The sequence below is a fragment of the Peromyscus maniculatus genome, chromosome 9, assembly GCF_049852395.1.
Source record: "Peromyscus maniculatus bairdii isolate BWxNUB_F1_BW_parent chromosome 9, HU_Pman_BW_mat_3.1, whole genome shotgun sequence".
Classification (NCBI taxonomy): Eukaryota; Metazoa; Chordata; class Mammalia; order Rodentia; family Cricetidae; genus Peromyscus; species Peromyscus maniculatus.
In genome coordinates, this window is record NC_134860.1 from 61,834,167 (window position 1) to 61,858,108 (window position 23,942).

Genomic DNA, 23,942 nt, shown 5'->3' on the forward strand with positions numbered 1-23,942 from the left:
CGTTTTCTTTCCCGAGTGCCCGGCAACGCAAGCTGCTTAGATCACAGGGATTATTGATCAGGAGTTAAGAAGAGAAGAAAAAACAGTAAGTGACAGATGAAATTCAGTAATTACAGCATTTCGACCTGGAGCATCTCACAAGGTCTGGATTAGAATATGTAGATTTCTTTTTCTCAAATATATGTGTGGCCAAATGCTGCCAGTTTTCCAAACTAGGCATTCTTGTAGATCAGAGGTGCTGACATGGAGGGAAGAAGGCTGTTCGCTTTCCCTCCCTCCCTCCCTCCCTCCCTCCCTCCCTCCCTCCCTCTTGTCAGGTGGGTGAGTTAGTGGGAAGGGGTTGGTGGTCTGGATAAGGGAGAGGGAGAAAAGGCCTCAGTTTCCTGGAAGGATTAATTTCCCTAAACAACAACAAGAATCAGCAGAGGCTGGCTCCCTTCCAAGTGTGGGCTGCTCTCATGTAGAATGTGGGTGGGGAGTAGTCAACCACCGACAGGCGGATGCGTGGTATCGAGTGCAGATTACAGGGGCTGTAGTTATTGGTGGTCCGTTGTCCGTGCCTGCCTCCTCTGCACCTCCTCCAATTCAGAGACTTGAGGATGCTTAGTTACTTCAGTAACTAACTCAGGGGCTTAGTTACTCAGTGGTCAGTATGAATGTGTCCCTACTCTTTACACCCTCACTGAGGAATAGCAATTGTAAAGACCACAGTTAGAACAACTTGGAAGGACGAAGAACACGCAGGAAACCGCAGAGACTGAATGGTAGCTCAGGAGAGTTGATGGCGAGTTTTATTACTGGTGAGTTGTCCATTGTTCCTGGAGTCCTTACATGCTTGCAGCCACAGTTACCCTCAGATTTCTGTTAGGGGGGTTTTCCGAAACTGAAGGGCTGTACTACTGCCAGTGACCCCCTTCTAATCAAAGTTAATTACATCATTCCCCCCTTCTTCCCGCCAGCCTTTCCCTCCCTTTTCAGTAGGATGAATTAGATGATACTTATTTAGTAGAAAGCACACTGGAAAATACTGGTAGACTGTTTTTGTTATATACCAATCTCTGCATGTGTTGTCTGTTTAGCTGCTTTCTGATTACAACTGCCTTTTAAAATCTCCTTCTGTGGCCCTTCTCTCAATAGAGGTTTCCTTTTAGCTAGTTCTAGCCACAGTATCGATTGGGCCTGGGTATCTAATACACCCAGAAGGAATTAGCCAGCCAGGAAAAACTTTGTCCCCACCAGAATAAATATTTTAAAGACCTTCTTAGATTCTGAAAACCATGAGTCCAAAGGAAAGAGACTTAAAGAGAAAACCTTCTGAGCCTGATGGTACAGAGTGAGGGTGAGCTACACACTGAACTGCACAGAGTGGATCTCAGGGAACAGAGTGCATCCTAGAGGGGAAGAGAATGCTGGGATGTCTTGGACAGCAGGCATTCCGTGTTGTCATGGGTAGCTTTCATGAGCATGCCATCATATTTAAGAACAGTGAGGCCAGTATTTTGGAAAGATCGATTTTAATGGTGAGTTTGAATTATTCGGCATGTTCTAAATGTGTTTGTGGCTAAATGGTTAATTTAATTTCAGATAAATACCTTAAATACTAGAGAAAATACATCATCAATAAAAATTATTTTGTTCCTGTTGTATAACTTTACAAAATAATAGAGTATCATGTATAGTGAGGAACTGAGGCCATGGATATGGTCATGATGGCCACCTCCCAGAAGCTTCTGGATAAAACTTTAAGACTGTATTCAACTTTGTTTTACTTGTAGTACTGATTAGAGAGCATTTTAGTGTGTCTCTTGGGAAGTCTGTCCCTTCCTGGGTCACTGCTTCACAGCCTTGGTACATCACATTCCAAAGAGTAACAGATCTGTTTGAGTTACGCCTACTAACAGAGACGCGGAGAAGGTGAGTGGAGCAGCAGCCTGCTGTGTCGGCAAAGTTGTAGAGAAACTCCATGTGGAGATCTGCTGGAAGCTGGGCCTCCATCACCAGCACAACCACAGACAGAGCATCTCTGTGCAGTTTCTGCACAGGTAGGGACATTGGTGTGTGAGGATGTCCTGATCTATGGGATCCTCGTCACTCGCTCTGACTTTGATCTCCCACACCGGTTCTCTGCTTCCGAAGGCGGGACCTGCAGGCTCGAAGGCCGCCCACTGCCTCTTCACCCAGAGACCTGCAGCCACAAGGTGGAAGCCTCCCAGAGAAAGGGCGCAGATCCTGCAAAGGCCTCTTCCAAGGACAAGTGGAGCCTGAGGCATTGGACATGGCGGTGTCTTCTGTTGATGGTGTTTCATAAGAACTTGCATAGTAATGCCTTTGAACATGCGCAAACTTTGCCCCCTGAATTACTGTAAAGGTTTTCTCAAGTGTGACCTTTTATTGTGTCAGGATATTAAGTTCTTGGTGTCAGATACTTCTTAAATTATGTAATAGTGACTGGAGATTTGGCACTCTGTTGTGACTTGGAAACTTGAAGCACATTTTCAGGAAAATTGTCAATATTCCCAGTTGACTGGCTTTCATTCCTTTCAGCTTTTCTGGTGTGTGGTCCTTTCTGAGTTTGTCAGCTGGGAGGAAGGACCCTCCGCTCTGAGTTCCCACTTGGTGGCTGCCCCTGGCTTGTACCACTCCAGATCTGATTTGTCAGAAAGTCCATTTGGACAGCCTTCCTTTCTCCATGGTGCAGTCTCAGGTCACCTCCTTGTTCTGTCAGTTGTGGGAAATTTCTTGCACAGTGCAGCTTCATTCTGAAGGTGGAATCAAGAGACTTGGAGAAACACTGCCCCTGGAGTAAGTGCACAGAAGAGTGCCATCAGGGTGACACCAGCAGAGCGTCCTGGGTGGCCTGCTCTTTGTATCTGAGATGAATTTGACTGTCATTTACAAACTGGATGTACAGACATAAAATAATCTCATAAGATGTATCATTAATGTCAGCAAAATGCACCTGTCACCTCTGAGGCATTTCTCTGTGTGTGGTCTAGAGTTGATGATCCATTCTGCTGCAAAGGCTCCAGGTCAGTTAACCTGACTGAAAGATATCATTTACTCAGCATCTGAGCTGTTTTTTATGTCTCCTTTGAGAGTTTGCTACTTTGGACTTTTATGGTTTCACATCCACAAGAAGAGGGTCCTGGAAGGAGAGCCTGAGTTGATTCCTGCCTCAAATATATGCTTTCTGTGGTGACAATAAAAACGTTGAATACACGGTCTCAAGGGTCTGTGGAAATTCAGCTGCATCTTTCCTGCTCATCCTTCCTAGGCAGTTCCATCCTGGTTCCTTCTGCCTCTTCAAAATGGTGCTGTTTGGCTCCCCAGTCCTGAGTCCAGATAGAAGTATCGACACACAGTTCAACCCTCTTTCCCATTGTCAGGTTGCATTCTGCTAAGAACAGGAGCTTCACATCATCCTTCTGACTTATTCCTGACGCATTTCCGTCTTCCTTCCTGAAGAGAAACAGCACTTCTAGACAGTAGGGACTTTGGCTGTCTGAGGGATGCCTCTAAAAAGTTCGCAGAACTGTATTCTAAAAGTGGCCTCTCAGTGTGCTGGTCACTGCTGGTGTGGCTTCCAAGGAAAACTTTTCCAACTGCCATGCTATGAAGCCTAAAGGAGCCTGGCCTGCCTCAGGCGTGGGAAGACCCAGAGCTGACTTATGGGCATGGAAGCTTGCTGGGACTTGAAGAGAAATACTCCTGTGTTTAAAAAGAAAAAAAAAAAAAATCACACAGAGAGAGTATCTATGTCAGGAAGATTTGTCAAGACCATAGGCTAGCTTCTTAGGCCCACATGAACCCGCACTGAACCTATATTGACTACCCAGGTGTGTCTTTGTAAGCCATTATGTAATCCTCGGAAAACTACACTAACATTAAAAAAAATAAGATTTTATACATCCCAGAAACAATACAGATGTGATTTGTGAACAGGCTGTACTGCTTGTAATAAATTTCAGATTATTGCTTAATAAAAATGAAATGATTTGATTATCTAAAACCCAACACTTTGAAATTATTTGTGGGGGTGGTAAGTGTATGGTTGTTTTTACTTTTCCTGTAATATATGCATATTTTCTGCAGCTGCTGCTATAAATCCTGTGGTCAGGTCACATGTTTTCTTCAGAGTCTCTAAGCGCTCGGCTGTAGTCACTAAGTGCTTAGGGTACTAGAAGTGTATCTCAAGGTTTTCTGTGTCCATGGCAAACTTTGTCCAAGTAAAGTAGCTGTGTACTCTGAAAGAGATTTTTAATAAGTAAGGGTGAGTGTGGCATGTGGTTCAGAGGGTAGGGAAAGACCCTCTGTCTGGAATGAGCAGTGGATAAGCTGTGCGCTGCTTGGCTAAAGCCAGTCAGAGGGGCTTATGGGTACCAGAGCTCCTGCATGACCACAGGGGTCCTACCTGCAGCAGAATACAGGGAGTAGAAACACAAGGACACGCAAACACTTAGACAGTTAAAAATAAAAGTTTTGAATTTGAGTGTTAGTCCCAGCATTTAAAAGGCTGAGGCTGTAGGATTGGCCTGTGGCAAGGACAGTCAGGGCTGTAGAGTGAATTCCAGGACAAGGGCTCTTAAAAACCAAAAACAAATTTTATGAAGCTCTCTGCTGTGTATTAGGTTCATAAAATGAAAAGTTTATGCTGTTGAGTTCTCTTAAAGACAGTTATACAATTTCTCATTGGTTTTTGAAGTCAAAATCCTGGGAGGCACCATGTCTTAGGAGTATAGGTCAATATTAGCATGTTGACTGAGTTCTGCCTAAAGGGCTTGTTTAACTTTCAGGTCCCCTATTAGGGTTTATGAGAACAATCAAAGGGGCTTTGACCATTGCTTTAGCATGCTCTTTAGAAAGATATTTGTTTTTTAAAAGAAATCTGACATTGCAACAATGTCATCCTATTTGAACCAAGGCTTGGCCAAGAACTTTCTGGAAGTCTCTCACATTACCAATATGTTAGTTAAAATTCAACTGAAAACTCAGATGATGCAAAGATTCATGACAACCCAGACTTTCAGGAAATGATTTATGTCACCCTGTGGATTGTGGTTGCTAATTGTGTGTGTGTGTGTGTGTGTGTGTGTGTGTGTGCACCCATGCATGCATGGGTGTGTGTGTGTATACTCCTGCGTTCTTGCATGGATGGGGGTCAGGGGATACTTTGCAGAAAGCGAGGCTCTCCTTCTACCACGGCTTCCAGGGATTGTACATGGGTTGTCAGGTTTAGGTGGCAAGTACTTTTGCTCCCTAAGCCATCTCTCTGGCCCTCATTAATCAGTTTTTCACACTTCTGCTTATCTGTGTTATCTTACAATATCAAGTTTAAGGTTGATCTTTGCATGCCATTGTCCTCTTTAGCTATATGACGTTCATTAAGAAGTTTTAAAGAACTGAACCAAAACCCACGGAGGGAAAAGACACCAATATGTCCATGTTGCCTTTGAGAGGTGTAGTCATCTTCATCTTCCCAGGGTAGTGGCATTTTCTAGAACAACTTAAGTGCAATAATGCCAGTTTCCATACCTTGTCTCCTTAAGAGCCAGCATTGTGCTAAGTGTGTCAGGGAGCCAGTTTCTGGAGAAGACGTGTATTCCCTGTCTTACTCAAGAGTAGGGCAGGACCTTGACCCACTTGGGTCTTGGAGGCACAACATTCAGCGGAGGCTCCATGACCTTTGACCAGGTGCACAGCACTTTAGAGTTTCTCTCTGGTCCCCCAGGACTGTGCAAAGTTCTTCCTGGATTGCAGACTAGAGGAAGTTTGTTCTACTCTGTTTTCCTTAGATTTCTTTTTTCTTAAGAACCCCCCTGTTGAATTCTCCAGCCCTGGGCTGTCATTAGTGAGGCAGTCGCTTCCTCCATTCATTGGGACTTAAAAGCAATGAATGAAATTACCAAATAAATGAACTTGGCTAGAGAGGTGTCTCGGACTCTGGGTCACATTGCTCTATATCCTCCCACAGGGCTGCACAACCATTGTACTTCATAGAAGATATTATTTGCTGTTAAGATTTTGAACCAAGCATTTTTTTTTTTTAATATTCCCAAATTGCAGCAAAGATTACTCATGGATATCTATTGAAATACTTCTTAAAATATAGCATCCAGAAATTGGTAGATTTGTGATTTTTACTTTGAAGAGGAAACACAAATTTCTGACTGTCTTTGAGAGTCTCAACCAGGAAGCTTACCTATTTCTCTGCCTTCCAAGCCGTTTGCGTTTGTGGTCAAATGATATCTCAGGTCTCCCTTGGAAATGGGAGTGGTAATACTGGGCGGTGGCGGCGCACGACTTTAATCCCAGCGCTTGGGAGGCAGAGCCAGGTGGATCTCTGTGAGTTCAAGGCCAGCCTGGACTACCAAGCGATTTCCAGGAAAGGCGCAAAGCTACACAGAGAAACCCTGTCTCGAAAAACCAAAAAAAGAAAAAAAGAAAGAAAGAAAGAGAGAAATGGGTGTGGTGGGTTTTTGTTTGTTGGCTTGTTTTTTTTGGTTTTTGTTATTGTTTTTCCCCATAGCCTCTGTAGCAATCCAGAATCCTCATCACAGAACAGGTTTTCATGCAATTTTAAAAGCCCCATTTGTGGAATCTTTAGAGTATACCAAAATGTTGAAGACACTGTAAGATGGTTCCCCATCTGAAGGGAATGGGCAGTTACTGAACAACCAGGCTGTGTGGCCTGTGTGCAATTTGTGGGTGGCGCAGGGCTGCCTCCCCCTTTTCATTGGCCTGATTCAGCAGTTGTAGTTCTTGTTTTACCCAGCTGATGGCCAATGGTGGAGTGTTGCTTTACTTGTCTGCTGGCATAAGCAGAAAGGTTTTACAGCTCTCCAGGAAGCCACTGCAGCTAATTGTAGTTTCTTCCTTGTAGATTTTAAGTTTTAGGTTTTTCTGTTTAAATCGAAATTGAGTTGAATTCATCCGAATCTGCCATTTCCTCTAAAAAAAAATAAAATAAAATTTTGCCACCAACAGTTGATCTAGGAGCCCATTTGGAGATGCGCTCTTTATTGTGGTACACTGCTCTTAAAATCTGAAGAAGAAAATAAACCCGATGGTTTGGGCTTGATGGAGCAGAAGAGTGTGTAAGGACCATTCCTCTGTAGACCTCGCTGTGCATGCTTTTTGCCCCATGTTCTCTTTGGAGGAAACTGTAGAGCATCTTGTGAGTTTGGAATCAAGGGCACCAGGAGGAAGGACAGGATGAGCAGCCAGGGCGGAATGAAATGAGACTCCTTGGGGTATAGGCAGGGTCGGTACTGGGGTATCTTTACAGCTGCCCCAAATTCTTGGGTTCTGCATCCTCTTCGTCTTGCTTGATGGGAACTTGGGTTCCCTTAGGCTGCCCTAGCGCTGCATAGTCGTTAGGCAAGCTTTCTGCTATCCCGAGACTCCATCCGGATGATTGAAGGGAACTAGCTCTTGCCAACTAGAAGCTTTCATTTTCCATCACCTTTCTTCCCGCCCCTTTCAGTGAGCTAAGCCAACCAAAAGCTTTCTTCCAAAGACTGTTGGAGACTCGTCTCAGCTGGGTGTACCAGTTATGTCTCTTACGTCTTTTCACTCTTGCATTGATGCTGTTTCTTAGGTCTCAGGCACCGCTCTAGTCTCTTGGCAAACAGACATGATGAGCATTAGGTTTGTGTTTGGAAAGGGATAAACTTGTGAGATGTTTACTTGTAGAATTCACTTAACATGTTTTGGACCTTGACTGACCACTGGCAACACAGGGAACAAAACCATGGCCGAAAAGCACCGTGCTCAGCATTCTGTGGGGAGACTGAGGCAGTACTTGGTGATGACTAACAATGTCAGGGTAGGTGTCCTCCAGAAAGTGTGACTTGAGAAATGTTTCTAGACATTTCTGCTTTTCTACCCATCCCTTGGCCCACACTGGACATGTGTGCCAGCTGTAGACAGCCTCTTGTCTCTCTGTGTTAGCCTTGCCTGATAACCCAGGCCCAGCTCAGGTGTCAGCTCCATGCCAGTCGGGGGTTGTGATGCTTAAATGCAGAGGTTCCACCAGAAGGGAGCCATGTTCCTTAGGGATCTGCAACTCAGACCCAGGACATGCAGCCAGACGTGAGAGAGGACAAGCCTAAGGAGAATCCGAATGAGACCAGGGTCGGACCCCACATTTCACGCTGCAGGGAGGATGTGCAGATGTGGTCCTCTGCAGCCTCCCCTGTGAGAGTTAGTTAATGCTAAACAGGGCCAAGATTTCTTGAGTCCTGTGGACAGGTTGGAATTCCTGGTGAGTGCGGGACAGAAAGTGGGTAGTCAAAGTTTTTTTTCCCATCTCTATGCCTGTTTTCTTCAAAACACACCTAACTTGTTATAAAATCTGGATATGATGTGCAACCATTACTTTCCATTAATCGTCCTTGCTGACCAGCCCCTCCCCCTTCTTTTGGTTAGCATTGGATTTGAACATAGATGTCGTACATGCTAGGCAGACCACTCCACTCCTTGTCTGTCATGGCCCCACACTTTTTTTTTTTTAACCAGCATTATATAAGTACACATTACTAAGATGAATGCATCCTTTTCACTGTCTTCTCTGTGTGCATGGAACCGACATCTTGTATTAGCTCCTTATCACTGGGACAAAATACCTGACTGAATCAGCTTAAGGGAGGGTGTGGCAGTAGATCATGACACCAGTACCATGACACCACCTGTGAAGCAGAAAGTTAGGGCGACTTGGTCATGACCCACAAGCTGCACCACTACAACTCTTGGTCAGCAGGCTAGACCCTGTGTCCAAAGGTTCTCCAACAAGGCAAAATACTTCTAGCAGGGGCCCAGTTCTTCAAACGCGTGAGCCAAGACCGCTTCATGTCCGAACCATAATGTCCCTAGTGCTGGAAGCTCGGTTTACAGTTCAGATTCCTTCCGGGTTTTCTCTCCTGCACACTCCGTTCACCTGACCTCCCTCCTGTGTCATTTCTGCCCTTACTCCATTACCTTGGTATAAGTCGTTGGCACTTGGAAACTTGAGCTGTCTACATCTGAGATACACTATCAGGATTCAGTGCTTCCAGATGGTCCCTCTGAATGGTGCGTACAGGTTTTAGAACCTGTACGAAGCTGGATGGCATCTCCCTTTGGAATTGTCAGTCTGTGCCACCTGTCCCAGCGGCTCATGACGTTTGTTCCCAGCCAGGTTTTGCATCCCTGATTCTAAGGCCTGCAGAATTTCCCAGCCTAGTGTGAAACTGCTTTGATTGCAAGTTTTCCTAGTTTAATTAGGCAGATCAAAGAGAAGTGCTCTCATTGCAGAAGTTGAATATCTACATCGAGTTCTGATACATCTCTCTTTCTAGTCTTTGCAGGGAGGTGGTGTGTTACCCCATCCTCCCTGTCTTCAGGGAGTGCACCTTTGGGGTTTGGCACAATTGCTGTTTTGTGCTTAGGATTGGCAGTGTTGTTCATCTTCCGAAGCTGCCCTCCCAGACCATCATAACATCTCTAGATGCTTTCTAGATGAAACCGTTGGGCACTAATTGCAATGAGTGGAACTTTCAGGTCCCTGCCCAATCATATAGCATAACTTCTACTGAAATCATTAGTTCTATTTTCTGTCAAGATGAGCTCCATTTAGGAATTGTTACTTCACCATCTCTTCCATCTCCTACCTTCATCATGCCTCCTCAGGAACTCACAAGCTTGGCTCTGCTGTTGGGAGGCATCCACCAGAGAAGACCACACGGATGCGGTTCTAGTCAATAGAAACTCTTTATTAGCTGCCCGGGATTCCAGTGCAGTCCTGAGCCTTTCTCAGTGAGCTTTAAAACATTGGGGGGGGGATAGAGGGAGGGGAAAGAGAGAGAAGACCATTCTGGGTGGACACAGTTAGCCAGAAGCAGAACGACAGAAACCAAAAAGCAAGGTCAGTACATTTAGGGACTTGCCTAGGACTATGGGCTTTGAAGGACTAGGTCTTTGTTCTTGTTTTTGGCAGGTATTCTGCCCAGGTGCTGGGGTTTGAGGGCCTGAATGGTACTTTCATCATGGTGTCTGTTGTGCTAAGGTCTGGGGCCTACTAAGGTCTGGGGGTCTGCTCCATTCCCCACTAGTTCTATGGGCATGAATCAAATTATGGACTCATCTGAGGGCAGGAGCTTATTTCGTCTTCTGAGCCCCAGCTCGTAGTTTAGCAGAACTTATTCTCTGTTTTGCATAGCTAAGTAGGTGGTTGAGCAAGCAGGGTCCTATAGTGAGAGAGAGGAGCAAAAGGATTCATGGCCCAAGCATGCCTGTAAGTGGAATAGTTATCCAGGGTGACCAGTGAACAATGTTTGTTAGTAGTTGTTAGATTCTCGATTTTTTTTTTTCTTGAAGGTTATTTCTGACCATGGCTAAACTTTCTCTAATTACCCCTGACTAGTGGGCATAGAAGCAACAAGTACACAGGGTAACTAGGATCTGGAGAGGCCCCACTGATTCTAGGGCTGCTTTTTGGGTGGCCAGTTCTACTGCCCTATTCCCTTGGGCCTCTGGGGGCTCCTCTGTTGATGCTCTTGGTGGTAGACAATGGCTACCTCTCTTGGCACTCATATGGCCTCTAGTAGGCCATATGATTTTTTTCTGGTTTTGATTTCCTTTTTGGCTGAGGTGAAGAGCCCCTTCTCTCTCTCTAGAAGCCCCTGTGGACACTGGCCATGACTGTCTGTGTATACAGTGATGGCTTTGCCCTATTCCCAGCGAAGTCACTGGGTTAAATGCCAGAAGCTCAGCCCTTTGTGCTGAAATCCCTGGGCGGAGGGACTGGACCCACTCTGTCCTGTCTAACTGGCCCCAGCATAACTGATTTCATCTTGAATAAAACTGCTCCCATCAGTGGGCAGTATCTCTTCTGCGTCTTGTAGCGGGATATCTGTTAGGTCAGGTCTGACGGATTGGATGACACCAGTCATTTTCCGGTGACGCGGGGATCAGGAAGTGTGGACAGAGGCTGGAGGCTCCCAACCTGCCAGCCCCAGAGCATAACAGAGTGGAGCCGAGGATGTAGCAGCTGCAGCCACAGGGAAAGCGGCAGCTGGGGCCAGGGCCCTGCCTGAGGTGGAAGCTGACGCTGCCGGAGTCCGTCTTTCACCAAGGCTGTAAGTGTTTCCACATTGCCAGCCCCCGCCTGGATGAGCTGAGCTGCGAGTTCCTGCTGGCTGGAGCTGGAGAGGCCAGGGCATCTCCCTTCACCAGGTTGGTGACGGGGGACCCTGTCTGCATCCACTGCCACATCACAGAATCATACCCTGCTGTGCCTCCCTTCCGGTTGATGGAGTCTGATGACCCTAACATGGCTGCTGTCTTGGACAGGCTCTTTGGGTTATTGTCTGGCGATAGACCGGCCCTGCTGATGGCTGAAGTTTTACAGAACTGGATGCAGGGCTGGCCCAGAAGTGCTTGATAGTGCATTATTTGGGCACTGTACCTCCACCTTTCTTGGGTCCCCCCTCAGGAGAGCCACTACAGAGTGTGGGGCGGTTAGGAACAGTTCCTGGCCCAAAGCCCGTTTGTCAGCTTCTTTTACTAGCGTGGCTGTAGCAGCAACTGCCCGAAAACAAGCCAGAAATAGAATCGAGTCTTTTGGATAGATAGGCCGCTGGCCTCTTCTAGGGTCCTAGTGCCTGGCCAAGGACCCCCTTTGTAGGATGTGGTACCCCTCTTCCCTCTTTTTTTCCTGCTGTCTCTGGCTTTGCCCTCTGGGGTCTCTTTTGTATTTTGTTTTGCCCCCCCCCCCCCACACACACCCAGATTAGGACCTGCTTACATCATCCAACCCTCTAACGTCTGCAGTTTCTTTTCTAATATCTGGGGCCAACTGAGTAACAAAACCAGTATTTTCTAGCTGCTCTCTTTAATTCTTTAAAAAAAATTATCCCAAACCTCCTTACCTCGACCAGTGTTGGGGGTCCCAGTCAGGTTGGGCGGGAAGGAAACCCTCTCTACCGAGGTCGCACTGTACTTTTCCGAGAATAGGGGTTCTGAGTTTTTCAGTTACCATAGATCACTGGTTGAAGAGGAGACATAAATTTATGGAAGAGAAAGGAGTTGAACTTGCTCTTCTCTGGCTTTGACCTGGAGAGCTGCTCACCCCTTCTCCCGGCAAAGCCAGTTGCCTAGAGGAGGCAGAGAGGGAGGAGAGGGAGCTCTTGGCCAGGGGAACGATCTCCTCCTCCCTGTGCACACTCCGCTTAGATGGCAGAGGGTATTGGTTGAGAGACTCGACCCCTCCCCACATCCACACAAAGACCAGGACCAGGACCCCAGGCTCATGAATGAGGTTGAGAGAATATGTGGAGGTTTGAGATTTCTCTGGGCAACGTGGCCTAGCCAAAATGATTCAGGTGTCCAACAAGAGGGCACAGGTCTTCAGCTGGGGTTTGGGGGTGGGGGTGGGGTCTCTCACCAGACAAAGCCACTGGTCGATACAGGGAAACTGGTGTGGGTCTGGGTGGTTGGGGTTTCCCAGTCACTGTGTTCTAGATGGCGTGAACCACCACTGGGCTACCCAACTCCAAAAGAAGGGGAATCCATTTCACAGAAGGTCCAGAGATTTCTGTGGAAGAAACACCGTATGTGTCCTCGTCTGCAAAGTTCCCCTTGGGCAGTGGCAGCCACCAGCCGCCATTACTGCTTGGAGCCACCACTGGCATCACCATAGCAACAACAGCAGCTGCCTCTGGAAGGGGTGTGGTTCTAGTGGATGGCCTGGCATGGTTTATGAGCCTTTGCGAAACTTGATAGGCATCTTGGGGGCAGTGGAGGCGATGGTCCCACAATGACTCACTCCTCTTTCAATTTTAGATCTGTTTCTCCAACCAACAAAATTGAAAGAAACACCTGGATATACACAGAGACAATCGGGGTGACCACCACATATTCATACACCTGAACAGGGGAGTCTGGGGATGTCTCACATAGGACTGGGTCAGCAGCCACTTCTGGCCTCTCCTTTGTGCCCTAAACAGAAGGTGTCTTAACCAGACTTATCTCCAGAGGTGACAGACGAAGCAACTTTCAATTTGTTTCCTTTTGGGATGGAGCTGTTGGATTCTTTTGAGGCCATCCATAGTCAGTGATTGGTCAAAGAGAGTCTCAGGGCCCCGGAATGTCTCAGGTTGCACACCCCTTAGTCTCTTGTCCACTGACTGCACTTTTTTCCAACTCTGGGGGGCTCGAAAACACCTGGTGTCTTGAGGTCTGGTCTGTGGGGATTTCACTGGGGCCTCTAGAATTGTGAGGTAGGTATCCACTAGAGAAGATCACCTGGACGTGGTTCAAGCCAGTAGAAAGTATTAGTTTATCCAGTTAGTCCAGTAGGTGTTTGGGACCTCGGTGCTTTTAAGCACAAAACTTACCTTGGTTTGGCATACCTCAGCTAGCAGAACAGTTAGCCAGAAGCAGAAGTACAGAAGCCAAAAGCAAGGTCAGTACATTCAAGGACTTTCCCAAGACTATGGACTTTGATGGACCAGATCTTTGTTCTTGTCTTAATCAGTGTTGCTGTCTGTGTGCTGGGTTTCAAGGCCTGAATGGTACTTCCACCGTGGTATCTCCTGTGCTAAGGTCTGGGAGCCTGTAACACTGATCCAGGTTCCTGTACTGATACAATCTTACTAGTGAGTTCTGTTAATATGTCCCCATCACAGTGGCTATGATGTGAACTGTAACTTTGATACCTTCAATAAATACAAATCCAGACTAGGAAGTGTCTCTGTTCAGTTTATGACTTCTTTATCAAGACCTAAGCAATCCCTGACATGCTAGACAAGAGTTCAAGGCCAGCCTGGTCTGCATTTAGAAGTCAAGAACATACAAGGAAGCAGTCCCTAGAGTGGGGTCTCCAAGCGTGGTTGCCCAGTAGCACCATTCCAGCCCCAGCTTTGACTTGGGGGGAGTACTAAGCATGATCAGTTAAAAGCACTTCAGTGGTGTGATGCAGTTCTGAGATACTCACTGGGAAGCAGCCATATATCTGCTATGTTGCTGGAAGCCAGTGTTGATTGGTGCTTGGCAAGTTGTCTGAACATGACTTTGGTGGATACCTGCTACCCTGGGCAAAGCACATCCACATGGCTGTGAGGATGGAGAGCAGTCACAGGCCTGGGTGTTCATGGGAAGTGGTGGGCTTTGTGGTTCTGTTGCCATGGCACATGGCAGAAAACGGGAGCCAGGCTGCTGCTGCTGGGCATCAGGGGAAGAGTCCTCGATAGTCTCACTTCCTTCTAGACCATATTAATAAAATTCTTGTGGGCCCTCTTTTAAGTTAAGTGAGACAGACTTGGTTCAGAGTGTTTTCTGTGGAGAACTTTTCAGAATCTTTCAAGATCCAAAACGTCTATTAACACGACATTTACAACGCCAAAAGAACCTGTGGGACAGGTCAGCAGGTAAAGAGGCTTGATGCCAAGCCTGACAACCCGGGTTCTAAACACAGGGCCCACTTGGAAAGACGTATTCCCACAGGTTTTATTCTACACACCCTTTCATTTTACATAGGAAGTACATGCCTACATACATACACATACACAGCAACTAAATGAGTATGTATATATGTGTTCACACACACACACACACACACACACACACACACACACACACACACACACATTGCTGCTCCCTCCCCCACGTAAGATTCAAAAGATAGCAAAACAGAAAATCTATTTCTCTAACATTGTGAGTAGGCTAAAGTTTAAGTGAACAGAACTGTTCTCACACAGTAATACACGAATCCTTCAATAATAAGCCACCCGAGTGCTCTAAGGACCTCTGAACTTTCTCTGAAGAATATTTTAATTGAAAGCAAAGGCTTCATGAAAGTATACATGAATACACAGCTTGCCGTAGTTAGCTTTATGTATCATCAACTTGAAACACCTTAAAGTCAACTGAAAAAGGAGTCTCAATTGAGAGATTGCCCAAATCAGATGGGCCAGTGGGCATGCCTGCAGGGGGTTGTCATAATTGTTAACTGATGTAAGAGGGTCCAGTCCACTGTGGGTGGCACTATTCCCTGCACAGATTGTCTTGGGTCATGTAAGAAAACTAGATAAGCAGTCCCATGAGCAAGCCAGAAATTGTTGATCCACTTTGGTTTCTGTTTCAAGTTCCTGTCCTGACTTTCTTCAATGATGAACTGTAGCCTGCACACTGAAATAAACCCTTTGCTCCCACTGAGCCTGCACACTGAAATAAACCCTTTCCTCCCACTGAGCCTGCACACTGAAATAAACCCTTTCCTCCCTGTAAGTTGCTTTTGTTTAGAGTGTTTTTATCACAGCAACAGAAAGAAACTAAATCACAGCCCTAATTGTGGAGCTGGGCTTTCTGGAAATTTCTGGCACCTGGCCAAAGGGCTCTGGGCTCCAAAGATTTTGTCACAGTGTTTAAAATAAAAAGATATGCCACACTTGAAGATGTAGGAGGCTCGGACTGAGTAAACTCCAATAGTGTTCTGCATTCTGTGTGGTCAACTCAGGAGAAGTGGCAGGACCTATGCAGAGGTCATAAGACAACTCTGAGGACTTGGTTCTTTCCTCCCACCGTGTGGATTCCAGGGATCAAACTCAGGTCATCAGACTTGGTGGCAACCACCCTTACCAAGTGAGCCACCTCACCTGCCCTCAAAATTTCTTTTAAGCATTATTTAAAAAAAAACCAAAAAACTATCTTCCCAACTCTGGAGCAAAATGATTCTGAAAGTTAGTCTTAATTGTAGACTTAATTAGAAGATGATGGGATTGCTAGTTGGCAGCAAATATTTTGAGACAAGTACTCCTCTTTATTTGGTTGTTATCAGTTCTCAACAGATTCCGGCACCAGACTCACCAGTCTGGCTTTTAAAACTTAGCCATGCCTGGACTGCATCTTCAAGCCACTGAGTCAGTTCTGTGAAATTCCCTGCACCTGTCTGCAGCCTCAGAAGAGCTGGGTTATATCTTTTGTGGCCTTTGGATTACACATTAAATTGTATCAGTGTAACAGGTGTGTTTGGCCATAGCCCTTACCCCGAGTTAGCAGCAAGGATTTTCTAGATTCTGCACAGCATTGCCTGGCTTCTTTCATTATTTGTGAACATGACTATTTCCAAGTTCTGTGGCTGACTTACTGCCCGACTTAGGTGTCACTACACTTTAGTAGCTTTTAGTAATGGGTTGTGCAAAGTATTTAGTGACACTTTCCATTTGTGTAATTATATAGAGCACAATTCATTGTTGTTTGGTCTACACTATAATCACAATTGAAATGAATTGTAAAACTGCAGATCACTCACCAGAATGGTGGTGTCCCAGCACTGGAGAGGCAGAAGCAGGAAGATCCCTGCAAATTTGAGGGATTTTCTGCCTAGCAACGCCCTGTCTCAAAACCAACCAAACAAAACCAGAAAAGAGAACCCGAAAGATTTATTATCTGGGGAAAGAACGTGAAACAATCCACAGTCTCATCTCTGTACAAAATGAAAGCACTTGTTTGCCTTCACTGGGAACCAGTCTTGTTTCTGCTCCCCAGTTGCATTATCCATTCATTCATGATTGTACAAGGCAGTCTGCCTGTGAATCAGCCTCTTTTGTCTTCTTTTGTGTCTGTCTGGTGAGGATTAATCTGTGAATGGGAAGCAGCTCATCTGCCTGCAGTGGGTGAGAGACAGGCAGACTTTGGCTTTGGGTGAATCAACCCCGGAGTCGATTCTGGTGATGATAATGACAGTCTCCCTGTCTCGTCTGCTTGTGAGGAAATTGGAGTTCTATGTGGAGGTTGCAATCCTGTCCCCAGGTGTTGGTACCATGAGAGAACCATGAGAGAGCATCACCAGCTCCCTGTACCACAGCAGATGACTGGAGGCAGGGGGGAAGGGGAAGGGGGCAGAGGAGCTCAAGGAGAGTTTTTTGTTTTGTTTTTGGGGTGATCTGGTTAGTGTGTGTGTATGGATTATATATGCCCCAAACCAAAGATCCTGAAGTATGAAGCTCTAAATTTTGTGTCAGCAAGCTTATTGCATATATGAAATTTAAAAAAATGGAGAGAGCTTTGACATGGAGTTGTCACTGCAGTTTTTATATCATTTATATCATGAATTTGAAACACGTAAGCCAGATTTCAATACGTTAGGCCATGTTAAGAAGAAAAGGGTCATGTCACCCACAGTCAGTCTTTAAATTCCATTATTTAGTGTGTATGTATAAATGTGTGGGGGAATGGCACATGAAACATGAAGAAGTCAGAGGACAGTTTTCAGAAATCATTTCTCTCCATCCATTATGCGTGTCCTGGGGCATCAAACTCAGGTCTTGAGGCTGGGTGCAAGCACCTTTCCTCAGCCACCTCAACGCCCTGCCCCAAATCTCTTAATACCGTCGCTGAGACTACAGTCTGTGATGAAGATGGACCACCACCTGTGTGAGATGCAGTCTGCTGATTTGGGGGCTGGAAAGCAACAGGGCTTTGGAGCCCTAGGGCTTGGCCTTGGCAGATTTTCTACAAGCGTTCCCTCTGTGTGTGAGCAGAAAGCCAAGGTAGATGGTTTGACTGGAGCTGGGAGCTGGAATGCTGGAGTGAGGGAACATACCTCGGGGTCAGCTGACCAAAGCCAGTGGTGGGCAATCTGGTAAGTGTCCCCAGGGCCTGCCATGGAACTGTTATCAAACATGGCCGGTCACAACCCGTACCCCAAGTCACGTCTAGCCACCCATCCTCAATAATCGAGTAAAAAAAAGAGAGCAGTGGAAAGTGAAAAGAACTCAGTGTAGCCACACTGGGAAGATGCCTCTTTGGCCATCATTACCCCCATAGGAGAGGCTTTTGTTGGCTTTCCAACTCTGGCAGAATACATGGGCAAGCGAACCAAAGGAGACAGGCTTGTTTGGGCTCATGATTTCAGTACATGGTCACTGTGCTCTGTGGCTTCTTGGCCTGAAATGAGGCAGAGCATCCTGGCAGGGAGCACGTGGCGGAGCAGAGAGAGAGAAAGGTGGGGGCCTGAGACAAGATGCAGCTGTCAGCAGCCACTTCCTGCAGCCTTGTCTACCTCCTTTCTAACCCCTCCACCCCCTCCCCCCCAGCAGTCTGTTAAACTGAATTCATCAGTGCTTAGATGAGGCCAGAACCCTCATGGCCCAGCCATTCTTGAGGGCCTCATCTCTGAATCCTCCTGCGCTGGGGACCAAGCCTTTGACACAACTGTTAGGGAACATACCAGACCATAACTGGGCCCGGCTGACTGCAATGTTTATTGTCCAGGACCCTCAACCCTGGCATTCTTTCATGAGAAACCTACTTATTGATTGTTACAGGCCAGGAAAGTCAAAAGAGGTTGAAGAGGAGCCTCAGCTCCTTGCTGACTGAGGACATTGATCTCAACCCAGGAGAAAGCACATCCAGGACCCTACCCCTAGGCCTCTTGCCGGGCTCCACAGGCAACACCACGACAGCTCCTGGCACTCCAGTGCAGTAACCCATTCCCTCCACCAAAGGTGGCGTCACTCACACCGTGGCCGGTAGATGAGCCCACCCTTCCAGCCAGGGTTCTCACCTAACCCCTCAAAGCTCACAGGGGATCTCAGGTCAAAAGTGTTGTGTGCACTCGGATAGCAATGCAGTGAGCCACAAACAGAACAGAATAAAACATAGGGCAGGAATTCTTTAGTGGAATGTTCCTTGGCTTGTCGTTCGTATGTGTGTGTGTATGTGTGTGATTGTATGCTCAATGAGGGGCAGTGAGAATTTTATTTAATTTTTTTTCTGACTCCTGAGTTGTAAACAGGAAAATGTCAAAGAAACCTGAGGTAATACTGCCCACAGTGATCTGGATACTCCCATATCAATTATCAATAAAAAATACATCACAGCCTTATCCAAAGACCTATCTGGAGGGTGCATTTTCTCAGTTTTTTGCTCTTTTCAAATGAGTATAGCTTGTGTCAAGTTGACGTAAAACTAACCAGCACAACTTCTTATGTAAAATCTCTTGTGGGTCAGAATTTGGGGACCCAAAAGTACTCAGGTGTGACATACCCACTGGAGTGAACGGGCTGATCTGTTACTGTAGTAGAAAATATAAACACTCTCTTTGGCCATATATAACCTTAATTACAAGTCTCACATGACCTTATGCTGAACCTAAAAACACTTTCAGGTTTCTTTGACATTTTCCTGTTTACAACTCAGGAGTCAGAAAAAAAATTATGTATTACCTCTCAGCAGGTGGTCCTAGGTGCTATAAAGAAACAGGCTGAGCAAACCATGAGGAGCAAGCTAGTGAGCAGTGTTCCTCCATGGCCTCCACTTCAGTTCTGTCTGTAGATTCCTCTGAGTTTCTGCCTTGATTTCCCAGGATGAGGGACTACAATATGGAAGATGAAATAAACCCCTTTCTCCCAAAGTTGCTTTTGGTCACAGTGCCCTATGGCAGCCATAGAGAAACTCTCCCACCCCTCTCCCCTCCCTTCCTCTCTCCTCTCCCCTCCTCTCCCCTCCCCTCCCCTCCCCTCCCTCCCTCCCTCCCTCCCTCCCTCCCTCCCTCCTTCTCTCTCTCTCTCTCTCTCTCTCTCTCTCTCTCTCTCTCTCTCTCTCTCTCTCTCATTTTTGTGAAACAGGGTCTCATTATGTAGCTCTGACTGTCCTAGCACTTGCGTAGACCAGGCTAGCCTAAAACTCAAGAGATTCACCTGCTTCTGCCTCCTCGGTGGTAGGATGAAAGGCATGGGCCACCATTGCCCGGCCATCAGCTGTGTCTCTTCCACATTCAGTTTTCCATCAAATTAGGGGTTGGTGATGAGTATTTTGTGAGTCGTAGTTACAAATAAAAATGCAAGCTGACTGTGCTAGTACACACTCTTAACCTCAGCAGTCAAGAGGCAGAGGCAGGGGGATATCTGCAAGTTTGAAGCCAGTTCGTCTAAAGAGATAGTTCTAATTCAGCCAGAACTATGCACGTAGACTCCACCCCAAAACACAAAGCAAGCACAGGGCACATAGGCACCAAAAGCATTGTTAATCAGTGAGACGGGGAGGGGGAAGCCCCGATATTTAAAAGTGTGTGCAGGGAACAGACAGTTTCATGCATGGTTGTGTTCATGTCTTTGTGTGTGCAGGGAACAGACAATTTCATGCATGGTTGTGTTCATGTCTTTGTGTGTGCAAGTACACATGTGTGTTCACGTGTGTGGAGGCCAGAGGACACTTAAGCTGTCCTTCCTTAGGTGCGGTCCACTTGTCTAGAATGTCCACTGGTCTGGAATGAACCAAGGAGTCTAGGCTGGGTGGCCCCAGGGATCCTCCTGTCTCTACTTCCACAGTGCTGGGATTCCAAGTGTGTGTCAACCTGCTTCCCTTTAAAAAGTGGGTCTGGGTACCAAACTCAGGTCCTCAGGCTTGCAAGGGAAGACATTTTTTCTGGCTGAGCCATCTTTCTCAGCCATTAAACGAGATTTCTGAAGAGGAAATAAAAGGATCAGTGAGTACATTAAAAAGTGTTTGGCCGGGCGGCGGCGCACGCCTTCAATCCCAGCACTCAGGAGGCAGAGCCAGGCGGATCTCTGTGAGTTCGAGGCCAACATGGGCTGCAGAGCGAGATCCAGGACAGGCACCAAAACTACACGTAGAAACCCTGTCTCGAAAAAACCAAAAGAAAAAGGTGTTTGATCTCCCTGTAACCCAGGAATGTGGACTAAAAGAATGTTGCTCGAGTCTATCACAGGGCACAAATTACAGGCAAGCATGTCTGGCAGCAGTGCACATGTTCCTGGTGTATGTGCTAGTGTCTCCTCTTTCGAGTGTAGTTAACAATATCTAATAAAAACGGAAGCTGTACATGTGCCTATCGCCCAACACATGAGCAAGGAGTATGCTCCATGGTACTAGTTTTGGTTGCAAAACCATTAAAAATCCTAACCAATTGTAGGTATTCATTAGTAGAGTACTATACAGCTGTTAATTAAAAGCTACATTTGTACCATAGGAAAATCTGAAAAAAAAAATATTGACTGAAAGAAGATACATAGAGGGGCTGGAGAGAGGGCTCAGCAGTTAAGACATTTTCTGCTTTTGTAGAACCCATGTCGGGTGGCTTACAACCACTTGGAACTCCAGCTCCAGGGGATCCAACACCCTCACTGGCCTCTAAAAGCATCCACCCTCATATACACATGCACAGACACATATACATACACGGAACATTAAACAACAAACCTACTTATATAAGATTTAAAGCATGGCATACATTTATCTTTCATAATTTTGCATGTGTGTGTTTGCATAAGTAAGTAGTCAAATTAAAATATTCATGAGTGATTAACAGGAATTCAGTGCTGTGTCTCCTAGTCACAGGAAAGGTCTGGAGGATGTTCAGGTTTTCAATTGTGTGGTCTTTTATTATCATTACTCATGTTTGAAATGTTTCATTCTTTGAAAGTGCCTAGTCATGAGTGTGTCATATTCCTTTCTTCCATTCAGAAAGCTTGAGGATCTCCATTTACCTGGCTGGTAGAGTTCCAGTCCTTCCCAGAATCCCAAGTTAGATAAGGTCTTGGCTCTCTAGCCTCTTGTGCCAGCACTTGTTTCCATGGCCTTGATATCCAGCCATGCAGTGCCAGATCAGGTCTGTGCTTCTCCACGCCCATGTCGTGGACTGTGTGGTTTTGTTAGCTGTAGTCTGCTTGCTCCTCTACGCTGACTTCACACATTTTCAAAGCTTATTAAAATGTTGTCTCATTCCTTCCACCCATTTACCATCCAGCCATTTATGCCCAACCCTTTTATTCATCCATTCAGTTATCCCCTATTCATCCATCTATTTGTACTTCTATCCATCCATCATGTATCCATTCATCCATCTGCCCAGTCACTCACCTTATCTATTCATCCACCCATCCACTACTCACCTACCACTCCATTCAACCATTCAGTTATGTATCCGCTCACACATTAATCCATCTACCCACCTCTCTAACCATCCACCCATCCACTCAACCAACCTTTCATTCACCTGTCCAATTATCTATCCACCTACTATCCATCTTCTCCTCAATCCATCCACCCATGCATGCATCTGTCTATCCACCCATTCACTCAACCACTGTTTCATTCACTTATTTAATTATCCACCTACCCATCAACAATCTACCCACCTATCCATCCCTTTGCCCTCCAATAAATGGGTGGAGGGCAAAGGGATGGATAGGTGGGTAGATTGCATCTTTAGCAGGCAAGTAATATACAACTTACCTTGATTTTCCCTATCATAGGACCTTCCACAAGATCTCTGTATTGCTTCATATCTGTAACATGGATTTTAGTCACATTAGCATTTATCTTCCTAGACTATTCATTTTTAATGCCTTGTACTTACAGAAGCTCATTAAATATTGGCTGAAGAAATAAATTAGTCTCAGGTTGTCTGTCCACAGCACTGAGATCAATGTTAAGATGATGGCTCCGTCTTCCTCACTGGACTCGGAATACTTAGTATCTTTAACTCACTGTTGCACGTTGTTCTTGTGTATACCAGTCTCTCACATTTGTCATGGGCAGGAAAGGAAGGAGGGAGGAGGGAGTGAAGGAGAGAGGGAAGGGGGATGGCTGGGTACCAGACCTGTCTTTGGCCAGTCTACTCTCACATTGACTGGAAACCCAGACTCCATGCATCAGATGAGCTTGCTTCTCTGGGGATTTTGCATTTAGTCGGAGAGGGAAGGAAGTGCCATGAAAAATTAGTAACCTGACAGAGAAGTGTGAGGTGTGGGCCAAATGAATAATACTGGCATCATGACCTGAGATGGCCCATAATGAAACAGCTTGTTTTATGCTTGGCTATGTGAGATTCATTCTTTTGCAAGAGGATCTGGGTCAGAATTATCATTTTATGTCAGATTGGGTTTCTGTAAATCTTTTTTCCCCCCGTGGTTCAATGGATGTTTAACAACATCTCTATTAAGTGTAAGCTCATGTACAGGTGCAGATTCGAAAATACCTTCTGATACTACAGTTTTACATGGTGTGAGCCTCAAATAGCTTTCTGACCTGACACCAAATGGGATTTTCTTTGCACTCTTTCAGACAGGTGTCTGTGAATTCTTAGAGCTGCGGCCTCCCTCACAGCCCTTGCACTGCTGTCTTGGAATACGGTTTTCACTCCGATAGCGGCTGGCCCTGTGTCTCCACCCATCAGGCTCAGCTTACTTTACTCACTGGGTTTTTTCCCTATCCGGGCAGGCTGCTCGAAGACTCTTTAATTTGGAAGGGGTCTTTGAGTAGGCTCCCCTCTTTACAGGGCAGAAGTCCTTTCTCTGCCTTCTGCGCTTGAACACTTCTGGTGATGGGAAGCATACTATTTCTCATCCATGATGACCTTTATGTGGAGGCCAGATGTTTTGGGCTGTCTGGACATAGGCAAGTACATCTTGGTATGTGTGAACATAGTAGGTGAGCTGGACTCTCTGCAGGCATAGGACACACATAGGATTTCAGAAAACTCAGGCCCCCTCAGTAGGCTTAGGATCTGCTCATACATCCCAGTCTTGGAAATGGAGAATTTGTCAAACCTTCCACTGAATCATAGCATCATTGGAGCACTGGCCTCAGGGTTAAGATCATCGTGAGTGGCGCATGTCACTTAGCATTTTGGGTGGTGAATAATAGAATTCAATTCCAGCTGTGTGTGAAGGGGTAGGAAGTAAGAGCGTGAGGTACAGGGCAAACGTGGGCAACCGTGGGCAGATTAAAAAAGGGACCAGTCCTCTCTGCCGGAACACGTGGCTGTGAGTTCCAGGTGTGACCCGGCCTCTCCAGCGCCCCCACAGTCAGCACTGCTGACTGGGCCAGGTGGAACCTCACATCCCTTCCCTCTAGTTTTGTCCTGAGCAAAGAACAAAGGAGGGATGTCTGGGGGCAGCATTTCTACCGTGGGTTAGAGCCCAGCAGATGTGGCTGTC

At 46.2% G+C, this 23,942-nt stretch overlaps 1 protein-coding gene across 1 annotated transcript in view; it reads left to right on the forward strand.

The window, feature by feature from the left end:
* Nucleotides 1-23,942, forward strand: part of Xkr6 (XK related 6) — a 256,506-nt gene that overhangs the window by 62,637 nt on the left and 169,927 nt on the right. The gene's annotated exons all lie outside the window — the stretch shown is intronic.